Source organism: Electrophorus electricus, chromosome 24 (assembly GCF_041902795.1).
Source record: "Electrophorus electricus isolate QZ-2024a chromosome 24, ASM4190279v1, whole genome shotgun sequence".
NCBI lineage: Eukaryota > Metazoa > Chordata > Actinopteri > Gymnotiformes > Gymnotidae > Electrophorus > Electrophorus electricus.
Window position 1 is genome coordinate 8,372,064 of NC_137520.1, and position 15,258 is coordinate 8,387,321.

Here is a 15,258-nt window from a genome sequence, read left to right on the forward strand (position 1 = left end):
AGAGAGAGAGAGAGAGAGAGAGAGAGAGAGATACACATGAGAACAGAAGAGAGAAACAAGTGGCCAGAGGAAACAATATCCAGTTACTTGTCATGAGAGATAAGTGGATTTCAGCATTAAACAATGTTGTGAATTACAGTTAATTTCCATTGCTTGAAATGGCAAGGTAATCATATCTGTGTACTCAGAGTAAGTACATCTGTCTTACTCTCTTAGGTGATACTAGTTTCCTCCTGTAATCTGAGGATTCCCTTTGGGAGTGCCCTGTCACCTCTGTATATGATGGTTTGATTTATTTATTTTAAATATATTTGTATGGTTTTATATTCCAGTTCCTTATCCATTCTTACTTGTGCTTTTGGACTTTTTCTTATCCATTCTGTCCATAATCGCTAAATCTTTAAAAAGGTGATGTGCTTCACAACAAAAACATCACCCTCCTGCCTAAGCATCTGCAACAGTGGTTCTCAAGCTCAGTCACTAGGCGGTAGTGTGGAGTTCACTTTCAAACTACTTTGCAGTTGCACCTGTGAAAGCTCCAGCTGAAACACTTTCAGTACTTGGTAAAACACACACACACTTATTTATCAAAAAATGCTGACCTATTGCTACAGCCAACCTTAGCAAATAGAAAACATGCTGAACATATTCAATATTACCTTGAAATAAATAAATAAATATTTAGTTTGTTATGTATTATTTATACACCCATATTTTAGCACCAAAGGTTTAAGAATTTGTTTGTAAAGGTAAGTCCACATGCTTCTGAGCTGGCGAGAAGGAGTCTGAGGACGTTAACGGCAAACGGCAGTGAAGCACCCGCAGCCGTGTGGGCCACACCACGCTGTGTGGCAGAGTGAACACTTTCCGGCGATCAAAAATGATCGTGATCAAGTTAGCGGTCCGTCCAAGAACAGCGACGGAACAAGCCCACCCACACCTTCTGCTACCTAATGCCGAGAAGAGAAGGCGTCTGCTTCTCCTCATATAAACTGTTCACATCTCAAAAACCCAGATTAAATCGTCATTTTCCCTTCCTAACGATGGAAATATACTCTGGTCCGGAAAAAATACTTTAGCATGTTTCCCCTCACATATAATTCAACAGTAATCTTATATCCCTATTCGTTTTAAAATTTGTCAGGGCACTTCATTAATTTAAACCTCTTTAATATGTCCGGCACGGGGAAGGGCAGCCGAAATTGTATGTTAGAGTTCATGAGTTTCCTTGATTATCTAGACGGTTTCTGTTTGCTCTCCAGTCTAAGTGGAACACTCTGCGCTTAAGATTTTGTGTAGGTGTGTATAAGTGTGCGCTGAATGTTTGTCCAGCTAACTGTGCAGTGGTAGCCTAACCTCTACCTGCACCAATAAGTACAACACTGAAATGGCCAGTATTAGTAGGCTAATAGCTACACCCTGTAGACAAACAGTGATCACAGATCACAGACAGGGTACATACAAAGAATTCTGTACAGCAGCTGGATAAAGTCTGGAACATGCAGAATGGAATAACATACATACACCTGGACACACACACACGCACACACACACACACACACACTCACACTCAGACACATGCACACGCACACATATGCACACACAGAGGAGGAAGTCCTGTGGTACAAAGAGGAAGTTTGTGAACAGAGTTAAAATAACAACCCCCAGAATGCATGTGTGTACCCACGCATACTGACAAACATAGCACCATCTGTCTCCACAGCACCCAGACAACCTTATTTCTTTGCATGTGTGTTGGGGTGCATATATCTTTGAGAAAACGCATATTTTTTAACGCGATCAGAGCTATGACACGTGAGAGTCAGCACCACAGTGAGCAATACTTCTCTGGAAGCTAACGTTCTGCAGTCTAAATGTATAGTCAAAAGGGGTGAAAAACCTCGATTCAGAAAAAAAAAGTGTGGAGAGTGAAGAAAGAGAAAAAATAGGCAAAAACAGAGCAGGATGAGTATCCCGTGTGACTGCAGTGATGGCCAAAGAAAAGGAAGGTAATGTGACAGACTTTCTAAACTTAGATTTTATCTCCACCCATAGCCATAAATAACCCATAAACACTCATAAATAAGCCCACAAAATAAATGAGCGAGAGAGTGCCCGATGAATACATGCAGCATTGTTAACGGAGAATCAGATAGGTGGTGAAAACACACATACACACACACACACACAGGAAAAAAGATTTTTATAGAATTATTATAGAATCCTTAATTTCCTTAATTGCAAACGTTCATTCATGTTGTTTTACTGTAATACTGGTTTGGCAATACAGTAACTAAATATGGTCATGCTAGCAAAGCTTACTGAACTGAAGTGAACTGAGAGAGAGAGAAAGAAAGAAAAATAGACAGGAAAACAACAAATTTGATCAGCATGAACCACATTTCAACACAGCTTCTAGAACTGAGGAAGCCTTTTGGATGAGAGCTGAAATGCTTTCATCTCAAGCACTCTAGACTGACCTGAATGACCGAGAACCTACACAGACTTGTTAGGAATCCTAGACACAATCAGAGCAAAATACAAGGTTACCTGGCCCCCAAAAAACAGTATATCACGGAAGACTACCTGACCATGAAGACTGAGGGAAGACTGAGAACCACCCAGATGAAGTACGGTCTGGCTGTAGAGCCTGGCAGACATTTTAACTGATAAAAGAGCAAAGATTTTATAATAACCAAAGTGAAACAGAGATGCACTTTCTAACAGAATGCTCAAAATTCCTGGAGATTCATTAATTATTATTATTATTATTATTATTATTATTATTATTATTATAGGGTAACAGTAGGAATGCTGTACAGAACATCTTCATCTGCCGCTGTAAAAGGATTAAATAACTGACAATTTCAAGAGATTATGTCCACCCGTGTGTGTCTGTCTTCCCCGTGTTCCAGGTTTTGCCTCTGACTAAAGTGTCCCCCATCCCAACTAAGTTTTCCAGTGAGCTGAGAACTGTATAAAAGGAAGAGGAAGGGAAGAAAGGCTCAGCTTAAGGCTCATTAGAGAAGAGAATTTTGCTGCTAGTGCTTTGACTTGTGGCTTTTTTTTTAATTATTGTGATTGCTTGGATTTGTGTGTATGGCTTTGGATCTCTCCTTGACTTACAGTTTGTCCTTTATTGGTTTGGTTTCTGTTTAATATATTTATCATGTATATAATGTCCTGTGTATAGTAGTTACACACTGGTGGTAGGGAGTGCCTGCCATTTTGTTTGGGTGTGGATTTATTTTGCCGGAACGAGCCGGTCCTGTTGGTGTTGCAGAGAATCTGACACAGGGCATGTCGATGGTGGAAACCAGAGACGACTCTGTGGTCGGCTCATGCATAGAGCCCCAAATTATCCAGTTTCCTGGTGATGACGCGATCCTGTCTTTGAAACTGAAGGAAGTGGAGCTGGAAATCAAGAGGCAAGAGCATGAAATGGAACTACCGAGGGTGCGGGCCTTACAGCTTGGGGGTGAAATGGCAGATAAGGAGGCAGTGATCCGGAGGCAGAGCATGGGACCGGAGGGTCCTATTCCTTAGTCTTATTTCTCCTCCCCTATGCCAGATGACTTGGCTAACAGCAGTACCCTGGTGCCAAAACCATACCTGCCCAGATCGCCCACTACTCCTGTATTCACTACGCCAGTGGCACATGGATTTGATGTCAGCCATCAGATAAATTTTGTACCAGAATTTCGGGATTATGGTGTAGCTGCTTTCTGTGTTTAAATGTATTGCCACAGTTGGCCGAAGGATTCTTGTCTTAACTCACAAAACTGAGTTTGCGCCATGTAACTATGTGACTATGAATCTGACTAGTCCTAGTCCCCCCCATGAGCACCTGTTTCCTCTCCCACAGTGGAAACAAGGGAGTGTTTCTTATTGTCATGAAAAATGGCACATCATTTCATCTTGTCTGACCCTACTGCGCAAAGCAGCAACTGCAGCTAGGAAAATAAATGCGATGAGTGTTCTACCCTAAAATATATTTGAATGTGTAGAACTTGCTTTCCAACCCTTTATTTTCCAAGGTTCTGACTCTCTCACCAATGATGAGGGACAATCACAGGATGAGGGGATACTGGTGCTGCTGTATCGCTTAAATTGGAAAGTTATTGCCACTGTCATCAGACACATATAGCAGTAACGATTTGTTGGTGCAAGGTTTGTAATTGTTACGAGGCTCCCTGTACATAATCTGTTCCTATGCTTAAGTGTATATTCAGGGCCAGCTAACGTGGTGGTACAATCCGAACTGTCCGAGTACTTCAAACCTCAAGTACAGCTCGGCTTTAAATACTTTAGCTTCAGGGCTCATGGACGACAAGCATTGAGGCTATTTTATGTCCTGGCTCCAAGATGGTAGAATGAACTCACACTTGCTGTCCGGACAGCAGAGTCCCTTGCAGTCTTCAAACTCAGATTTAAGACCCATCTATTTGTGGAATATTTAAAGTATAACTGACCCTGCTCCCATATTGACTGGCTAAATTAGTACTTATTATAGGGTATTGTTTATGTTGTTTAACGAAATCTAGCACTTATTGTTTATTACACTTATGGTTGTTTAAGATCGACATTATGTATTTTGTACTTCTAGGTATCAGCATTGATCCCTGTATTCTACAGTATTCTAGCTCATTGGTATGTTGGACTCTATCCTACTGTACTGTACAAGGATATATTCTATGAGTAAATGACAAAGCACTTGTGTAAGTTGCTCTGGATAAAAGCGTCTGCTAAATGCTGTAAATATAAATGTAATGTAAATGTCTGTCTGTGATGCATCATTCATTTTAGGTAATGACATAGCCGGTGGTATGATGTTCCCTGTGCCCGAGGTTACAGTATATCCTGTGGAGGTTACTGAGTCTGCACAAGAGGTATTGGACACATTTCCTGCTTGTGCTTTGACCCGTGCTCAGGCACAGAAACTCATTCATGGGTGATGTGCCAGTAGGCGATGATGCCCCTGTTTGCAGTGCCTGAAGAAAATGTTGTGCCCTTTGTTCCTGATCCTGAGATGCCAGATCTCATGTTGCAAAAGGATCTGGCTGTGGCTCAGAGAGCCGACAGCACCCTTTTACATTGCTTCACTCTCGCAGATAAGAAAGGAGAAAAAGCTATCACACTGAAAATGAAGCTTCAATGCAGACGTGGTCTTCGACTAACCCTAGTGAAGAGTAGAACACAGTGATGCAAATAGTGGCACCAGCTAATTACTGTATTAGCTGGTGCTCGTATTTTATTTTTAGCTCATGATCACCCATTGTCAGGTCACTTAGGTATGCAAAAGATCACACAGCAGATTTTGGAACATTTCTTGTGGCCTTCAATTTGAAAAGACATAGTTAACTACTGTCGATCTTGCCATACATGCCAACTGTTTGGGAAACCAAACCAGGTTATTACCCCTGCGCCTTTTGTTCCAGTTTCAGTGGTTGCTGAACCCTTTGAATGAGTTCTCTTAGATTTTGTAGGTCCCCTGTGAAAGACACGGGCAGGACATTGTTTGTTGACTTTAATGTGTACCACCACTAGATACCCAGATGCAATCATCCATTGTTCACTTAAATCTTAGGCTGTGATTAAAGCATTGATTAAATTCTGTACTACCTTTGGCCTACGTAAATGTATCCAATCCGACAGAGGGACTAACTTCACCTCAAACCAATTCACCCAAGTAACAGGCGAGTTAAATATCCAACACCACTTCTCCAGTGCACATCATCCTGAGTCTCAAGGTGTGTTGGAATGGTTCCATCTGACTTTTAGAAATGTTCTACGGTTTTACTGTGCTGAGTATGATAAAAAATTGGGATGAAGGTGTTTGTCTGCTCCTTTTTGCTATCCGTGACATGGTTCAAGAAATGAAAGAGGTATTGGGCAAATGTCCTCAAGAAATCAGCTTGAAATGCCATGCTTCAAGTCTCATGGAAGACAAGCATCGAGATTATTCTCTGTCCTGGCTCCTAGATGGTGGAACAAACTTCCGCTAGCTGTCCAGACAGTGGAGTCCCTTGCAGTCTTCAAGCGCAGACTAAAGACCCATCTATTTGTAAAATATTTAAATGACCACTGACCCTGTTGACTAACTGAAACTAATACTTATTGTAGGGTATTGTTTATTACACTGATGATGACTGCTCCTTTGTTGCACTTATTGTTGTCTAAGATATATTTTGCACTTCTAGGTATCAGCATTGATCCTGTATTTCAACAGTATTCTAGTTTCTAGTATTCTAGTTCATTGGTATATTGGACTCTAACCTACTGTACTAGGATGAATTCTATGAGTAAATGAAAAGCAGTTTTGTAAATCGCTCTGGATAGGAGCGTCTGCTAAATGCCGTATATGTAAATGGAAACCCCCGTAAATGTGCTTTGTTGGAACAGGAAACAATATAACTGCTGAATAATGGTTTAGCCATCCACAGTAAAAGCTCTTGATGTTCCCCCGTCTCCTCGTTCTGAAACCTGACAGTACCTGTCGCTTTCACACGGATTATCGTAAAGTGAATGATATTAGTGAAGGATTCATTCCTCATGCCCCAATTGGAGGATTGTGTTGATAGGACAGGATTTGCTATTTTTGTGAGTAAGCTTGACCTCCTAAAGGGTTATTGGCAGGTGCTGCTTACTCCTCGCTCCTCAGACATTTCAGCTCTAACCACCCCTGATAAATTCCTGCAGTACAGTTATGCCTTTTGGTCTCAAAAATGCACCTTCAACCTTTCAGTGACTTATGAATATTGTGCTAGACGATGTCCCAAATTGTGAAGCCTACCTGGATGATGGAATTGTTTATACTTCTAAGTGGGAAGAGCACCTGCAGACCTGCAGAAATGTCTTTTGGAAAGTTGAAGATGCTTCGCTTTTTAAAAAAATCTAGACAAATGTGATTTTGGTAAGGGTGAGGTAGCATACTTGAGCAAATCGGTTGGCCACAAGATGGTTCATCCTCTGGATGCCAAAGACCAGGCCTTTCTGTCCTTTCCTCTTATGGACAACAGAATCGCAGACCTTTTCTAGGTATGGCTGGTTTTTGCCAATTATGTTTTAAAAAAATTGTGTGGAAATGTTTTTTCCAGGTTTTCCAGTGAGCTGAGGACCATATAAAAAGAAGGGAAGAAGGGCTCAGCTTAAGGATCATTACAGAAGAGAATGTTGTTGCTAGTGCTTTGGCTTTTGGCTGCTTTTTGATATTGTGATTGCATCAATTTGTGTGTAAGACTTTGGCTTATGGCTTCTTTTGTCCCTTAATGGTTTGGTTGCTGCTCAATATGCATATAATGTCCTGTATATAGTAGTTACACACTGGTGGTAGAGAGTGGGTGCCATTTTGTTTGGGTGTGGATTCATCTCTGTATATGCCAGTATAGTCAGTGTAGTCATTGTATGTTTCTTTTTGTTAGCTTAGTCAGTTATCTCTTTGTTTCTAGTATGGTTTTGTTTGTTGTGTTGGCCTGGACCACTCCTGAAGCTATTGCACAAGTTTCTTGTAAATCTCTGTATCTGAACACCAAAACCCATAAATACACTTGACTTTTGCCATCAACCTGTTTGTCTGGTTTGCATCCTATTACTTATGATTAATGTTGTTGCACTCAAACCCTATGTTACAGCCTCCCAGCCTAGACAGGGTCGTAACAAGATATACACACGCATGCAAGCACACACACAATTTCATGGAAAAAAACCCAAAAAAACCACCTACCTGTCTCACCATAACAAAAGCACCCTATTATTTAGTATGTTTTTCTCTCCAAATTGTAATGCACTTCTTTTTCACAAACTATATAAATGTTCAGTCTCATGTTGTATTATTCATAAAATGTAACACGAGGAGGCTTGGCAGGATGCAAAAACGAGCCATGTAACACACAATGACGTTTATTGAAAGACAACAAAGACAACATAGTGCTTAGGCTAACATGAGGTCAAACACTGACAACATCCACAATTTAAACAAGAGACTTATATACATGCAGAATAACGATACAAAACGAGGAGCAGGTGTGAAACACGGGGAGGGTGTGGCTATACAAAAGAACACACACATACGGAGATGTCTGGGAGGAGGGGCCATACCATGACATAAAAACTCTCAAACTCTGTAACCTAAGCTTTGGTATTTATTATGGCAAATTTGGATATAATAAATAATAAAGCTCACTGAATTGAATTTTTGTATTGAATTTAGCTGAATTCAAATGAACTGAATTGAACTGACGAGAGAGAGAGCGAGAGAGAGAGAGCGAGAGAGAGAGAGAGAGAGAGAGAGAGAGAGAGAGGGAGGGTACAACTGAAGCAATAGATGAAGTGAATGGATTTTGTAGAGGGCACAGGTTGAACTTTAACCCTGAATCTTCTACAATCCAAGCTCTGCTAGCCTGTTTACCTCCCTTACACTAGTTTCTGCTGGCGGCTCCTGCATCCGTCTCACAGATTCTTTGCTCATTTTTCTCTCGATTTGTATGTATGTGTGTGTGTGTGTTATTGATGACTTAGGCTTACTTTAGAAATAGCTTGAGTTATTTATTGTGCTTAAGTCAAGGCTCCCATACCATCATTGCTGTACACAATATACTCTACACACACACACACACACACACACACACACACAACAGTGAAAGCTGTAAGACTTGATTAGTGCTGAAGAATGTGGTGGCCCATACCTCACATGCATCACCCTCGTCTGGCCCCATTGGCTGTCAGCAGAGGTATTTATCCTCTGGCCAGCCAATGGTGGGCTGTGCCAGTTGAGGTTTCAGCCAATCACAAGTCAAGTAATCTTGACACTTATGGAGATGTTCCTATGTGTTTCTGATCTCCTGACTGGTTGACACAAACCAGAACCCTGTATGGCAAAATAAAGCAATTAGCCAATTACACCACACCAGCCTGTTAGAATGACCACATCGGTGTGTTTTCTTAGCCTTTATCCCCAGCGATAAGACTAGAGAAATGAACAAAGGAGAGAACAGATCATATGTGTGGAGAGAGAGAGAGAGAAGAGTGATGGGTGTGAAGGCTGTGGAGCAGATTAGAATTGTATTCACAGGGAGTCTGTCTTTATTTAGGAGAAGACAAATGAACTGAACTCTGAGTAACTCTCCGACTCAGACAGAGAGAGACATGAGGAGAGTACAGTGATGCATTGAAATACAATGGGGAAAGGGTGTTCAGTATAAATCTAAAACCAGAAGAAAATACAGCTTATGACATAGAGCACTGGGACCGCCATAGCCCATGCTAGGGTTAGAACCTCCATACCACGAAGTGGAATGAGAAACCATGCATCAAAGACAAGCTCATGCAGAAACCATCAAATTAACTTGGACTGTGAATTTAGCTCTGACTTAAAGCCTAGCAAGAACTCTACTGGTTTTGGCTCTTTTTTATTGGCTTTTTTTTTTGCATGCTTTTTTTTCTACGATGCCATACATGTCCATACATACAATTTTAACGCTCCTTGTCATTTTTCACCATTCAGGGTACACCAGACTTTCTCAATGGAAATTCTTCACAAATAAAATATGTAAAAGTGGAACTGATAATGAAATGTGGGAGCCACACATACTTGTGTAAGTGCCCGTGGCATATTGATACTATCAGAGAAGTCTGACCCTCAACAACAGTTCAGCCATGTTTAGCGATGTTCTAATCAAGCCATTAATTGTGTCAGTATTCAGTACAAAGCTTTGCTCCAGTTGTATGACCCCAAGGGAATAGATATGCCCTTTAATTATGAAAAATGTATTGGGACGAGCAGTCTGTTTATATAATCTCACTGTCATCAACATGAGAGCTAATATGATTTGGAGGTAACAGGATTTCCAAAGCTTATCACAAGTGAAATGTTATTTTAATATATTATAAACAATTAAAGCTACAACATATATGCTGCAAAGAGGTACAGTGCGTCTATACATGAGATATAAGTGATGATACTGGGTGAAGGAACTGTTTCTGAGACGGTAAGCAATCAGCTTGGACTGGCAGTATTATTCCTAAGTGTTCAGACATAAACAGCAGCACCACAACAAGAGCGTTGTATGTAATATAACAAATAGGGTGAGGATTATATTATGCAAAAATGCGATTTTATTGGCAGTGGCACAAGCTCAGATGCTCTGATCAAAAGGTCTCATCCAGGCCCTTATACAATTCTACTGCTTAAACAATGCTAATACAACACTCATCACAACCAGCACTGCCATAAATCTTTTCACACAATGAGCCTCTGCACATTTGGGTGGTCTGCTCGCACTCTCACTCTCTCTCTCTCTCTCTCTCTCTCTCTCTCTCTCTCAAACACACACACACACACACTTACTCTCTTTCTTATTCTCTCCCCTCTCTCTGCCTCTTCCACAGTATCTCTCAAGTGGTCTCAGCCTGATCTGTCCTTCTTCCCCAGTCCTGTTCAGTGATGGTAAAGAAGCCCAACTCCAAAGCAAAATCTCGGAAGCACCCTGCATCTAGGAAGCAGGCCGGATCACTCGCTCCAAGGTCCCCGCTCCGGAGAGCTTGTGCTGAGCCAAGCGTTGCCCCATAGGAGAGTCCCGAATGTCCACCAAAGCTGCTTCAAAACTAATAAACAATTGTCAAAGGAGAGGGAAAGCAGAAAGCTCTTCGGCCATTCTAAAAGCACATCAAAGGGCTCGGACTAAGAGCCGCCTAGATGAGAAACACGGACGACCTCTACAGCATACACACACACACACACACACACACACTCGCTAACACACACAAATCACATATGCACCTCACAAATAACGCAACCCAGCATAACTGCAGACATTTGGATGAAAGTATTTCAGAGCTAAGGGGAGAACAATGTCATTTTAATGGGACCAAGCCTTCTCTGAGTGACTGTATAAAGCTTCATAAGGAGGAAATGACATATGTGGTGCCAGATGACAGTGGTCACCTAGTGCAATACGTCTAGCAAGGCCTGCTCTGATGGCAAGGAAAGGCTTCTTTAAGTTCTTCTCTAAACCAGGGGAGAGAGTGGGATGCAGAGAGCACCCCTGCTGTGATGTGTAAGCATGGGACAGAGACAGATGTAGGAGAAAGGAGAGAAATGTAATGGGTTGGATTAAAGAGATAATAACTACATTTTAGAGAATGATAATTTTTGCCATTTCAGTACATAATTTTAACCGTGAGTGCAACTTGTCCTTTTCCAATCAGCATATTTCTCTCTCTCTTTCTCTCAAACACACACACACACACACACACACACACACACTCTGACCTGGTCTGGGTGCTGTGCTATAGAGGAGCCAGGCTGGCTGAGCCTCAGACACAGGGAGCCAGCCCCCCTATGTGTAATTGTGTGTGTGTTCCTATGTGTGTGTGTTCCTATGTGTGTGTGTTCCTATGTGTGTGTGTGTGTGTGTGTGTGTGTGTGTGTGTGTGTGTGTGTGTGTGTGTGTGTGTGTGTGTGTGTGGAGGGGGAGGAGATAAGTAAGCTTCACAGCCCATGACATAAATCACATCAAGACATGACAGTAGGACACTGAGCAGGACCACTGATAAAACCAGGAAGGGGGGCTGAGAGGGAGAGAAAGCAAATGGGGGAGAACAAGGATGGAGGGCAGAAAGAGAACTGGACCAAAAACATCATGAGAGTTTATATGCAAGTGGGCATGAGAGAGAAAGAGAGCGAGAGCGAGAGAGAGAGAGAGAGAGAGAGAGAGAGAGAGAGAGAGAGAGAGAGAGAGAGAGAGCGAGAGAGAGCAAGTGGGTGCAACGGAGAAGAGAGAACTCGGGAGTGTGTTTTGAGATTGCGGCCCCTCCACAAAACTGGAGATGATCCAAAGTGCACAGCCTAATTACCAAGTCTATGAATGAATCTCCCTGTTTGCCGCAGCTGTCTACCTACATTTCAGTTGGGTGAAGGAGGATGCACCTCCGGCCATATTTGTGGCGAGATATGATTCACACTGAAGCAAAACGGATGGTTCTGTTCCCACTACAGCTAGAGTCAACAATTTAGATATACCACTTCATGCTCACTTACTGTAATTCGCTCATGGTCATATTTAAAACATGAAAAACGTGAAAAACGGCATGGTTAATGTAATTGGATTCTTACCATCTTTATAAACTTATAATAAGTGTCTGAACTGATAATAGCTTTTCCGCCGTTTTGAGAGGATGTAGTTCTTGATGGCTACAAGCTACACCAAGCTTTAGTCCCAAGTGAATCAACTTTCAGTAAACCATTTGACATCTTCGCTCCATAACTGAACCTAATTGTTTAGCTCAGTACTTGACTCAGGACGAAAACAAACCGTCCGGCTGTGTAACTAAAACCTTTATCGGTGTGCCCGCGGCACGGCGCCATCAATAGCAACACCTCGTTGAGCTGCCGCCGGCCGCGCGGCTAATTTACCGGTGCCCGGATGGTTAAAACACGAGTCATAATTTTGGAAGATTTGAACAGGAAAGGTAAACCAAAATTAGGTGACTGTGTTTTCAGAGAAAATGTATTTTTATACCACAAAAAAGGAGCGTAAAATGGATACCTGCGCTGAAGCGGGTCTGCATATACAACGCTCTCCATTGCGGTGTGGACCGTTTCAATATGGCGAGTCATTCAGTAGTTGTCAAATAGCCTAATTGAATTGAGAATCGTCCCTCTGCGGCGTTAGCTAGTAATGCTATTAGCTCTGAGACTGGTACAGATACGTTTAGCACTGGGATTACAGGGCAGAAGACATACACATAAATCACAGGACACGCAACGTATTTGATACATGCACTTGTACACAGACATGCACACTCACACAGAAGTAAACTAGGTCTGCGGGTCCCTTTATCTTATTGTTGGACTGTGGGACATAGCTTGTTTTTGAGACTGGAAAAAGGAGCAGATGAAAGCCAGTAGAAGCGTGTGTATTCATGTGTGTATGTGTGTTTTCCTGGCCAGACTTTCAGTCTTGTTGGTGGAGATAGCAACTGGAAAAGGCAGGCTAAGCAAACCCACCAGCAGCCCCATGCAATCTGTAGTCACTGGTACCAGTGCGTACAGCTCACACACACACACACACACACACACACACACACACACATTTGGAAATATGCAAATGTAAATGTTAATTAGCTACATAGCTACATGTTCACACTGATGGAGCAGCTATTAGAATCTTACTGAAGGAAGCTACAAAGTATGATGTAAAATTAGGGACACAAGGGCTTTTGTGTGTGTGTGTGTGTGTGTGTGTGTGTGTGTGTGTGTGTGTGTGTGTGTAAAATGTATCTGGCTACAGTGAGGCCTGGTCAGTGGAGTCTGCATGCTGTCAGTGTGAGTGGCTTTATCTTCCCTAAACATTTACTTAACCCTTTGTCTTACAGAGCTCGGGACAATGCGACACAGCCTAAAGAATCCCAATGGGGCCGTGCTCGTACACACACACACACACACACACACACAGCCGCTCCACCCTATTCACTACACACTAATGTACCTCACATCACGATGAGAAGTCATAATGCATCAAAGGATCTCCTTCCTTACCCTCTGCAACTACTATTCCTCCTTTGTTTTTCTGTTCTCCATTCTTTCATCCATCCTCTCCTCTCCTCCAGTAAAACTAGTGATTTTTGTTTTGAAATTTGTTATTCTCATCCATCATCCATTCTTACAATACTGATGCCATCAGTGCAGATTAGAAAGAAAACAGCCATCTTCATTAATCCCCACATAGCAAACAACTGAATAAACTTAGTGTAATTAAGTAAAAAGCCCCTCATTTGTTAAGCATTTAATGATGATATTCTGTTTGAATTCTTCAGGCATTTTGCTGTTTTCTCTTCTATAGCAGGATAAGACTGTTTATACCATAAATACCAATGTGTGTGTTATCTATGTGTGTTACAGGAGAATGCTGTAATCTGCCTTTGTCTCTGTGCCCGCATCATCAGGTCTGGGGGTGGGCAAGAAGACCTTATCAAACCTAGCAAACAATGTAACAGAGAAGAAAGAGAGAGAGAGAGAGAGAGAGAGAGAGAGAGAGAGAATGGAGAGAGGCACTAATATCGCAAACAAATTACCCAAAGTCAGACACCTCTCCATCACTCATTATGTCATCATTTTTTTCCAAGCTTCTCATCCTAGCCTGCAGCCCACTGGAGACTGAGTGTCATAGTAAGGTCTTACAATGATGAAGAAAAGGGGACTCGGTGAGCTCATACGTGTGTTTGAAGAAGGGACGTATATATAAAAGAGAAATTGTGTGACTATGAGAAAGCCAAAAATTGAGAGTGAGAGAGGGACAGAGTGAGAGAGGGAGTGAGGGAGAGAGATAGACAGAATGAGAGAGGGAGTGAGAGTGTATGAGAGAGACAGAGAGAGAGGCACAAATGTGGTATTAAAGTACTTCCAGCCCTCTTTCTACTCCCCCACATAATCAAACAAATCACAGTTAAAAATCGCAGGGCTGGATTTGTGGGGCTGGAGTCACCTCTATAAATCTGAAAGGCTTTCGTATACACACACATACGAAGACGCGTGCGCGCACACACACACCCACACACACACCCACACACACACACACACACAGACACACACCCACACCCACACACGGTTAGACTTAACCCACCAGAATATTTTTCCCTCTTTCTCTGCTGTGTCTCTTACAGCGTTCTTACAGTAAAATAAATAGGGAGCATCTATCTCCAGAGAGCAGTGAAGGGTCAGTGAACAGGGTTATCCAGAGTGCGTGTTCAGAAGCAGTGAGAAGCAGAATGAGAGCAGGAGAAGATGAGGGAAACTGGGTGTGTTTATGTGTGTGACAGAAAGAGAGGCAGAGGCTCTCAGAGATTAACAGAAGGACAGCGAATAACAGCGTGACGGGCTGGAAAGAGATGGACGGACAGACGGGCAGACGGAGACGGAACGAGAGGAAATCCTGAGCAGAGACTCAGAGGAGGGAATGTGGGGAGAGATAATGGAAGAGAGGAGGAGAAGAGAGAGAAAGAGAGAGAGGAATTCCACATGTGAAGCAGGCCCTTGCCTTTACGACGGCCATGATTATAATTTAGTGTTGCTGTTTCGGGGATGACATCACCAGCAACCCACCAATCAGATGGCATGGAGTCTATAAATTAATGCTCGGGCTAAAGTTCAGATGGCCGGGGTAGGGTTAAAGTTCAAGCCACTCACAAAACCCAGCTAATGGAATGTGATCACGTACAAAAACAACTCACACTGCCTTCAGATAGTTACTGTACTTTAGA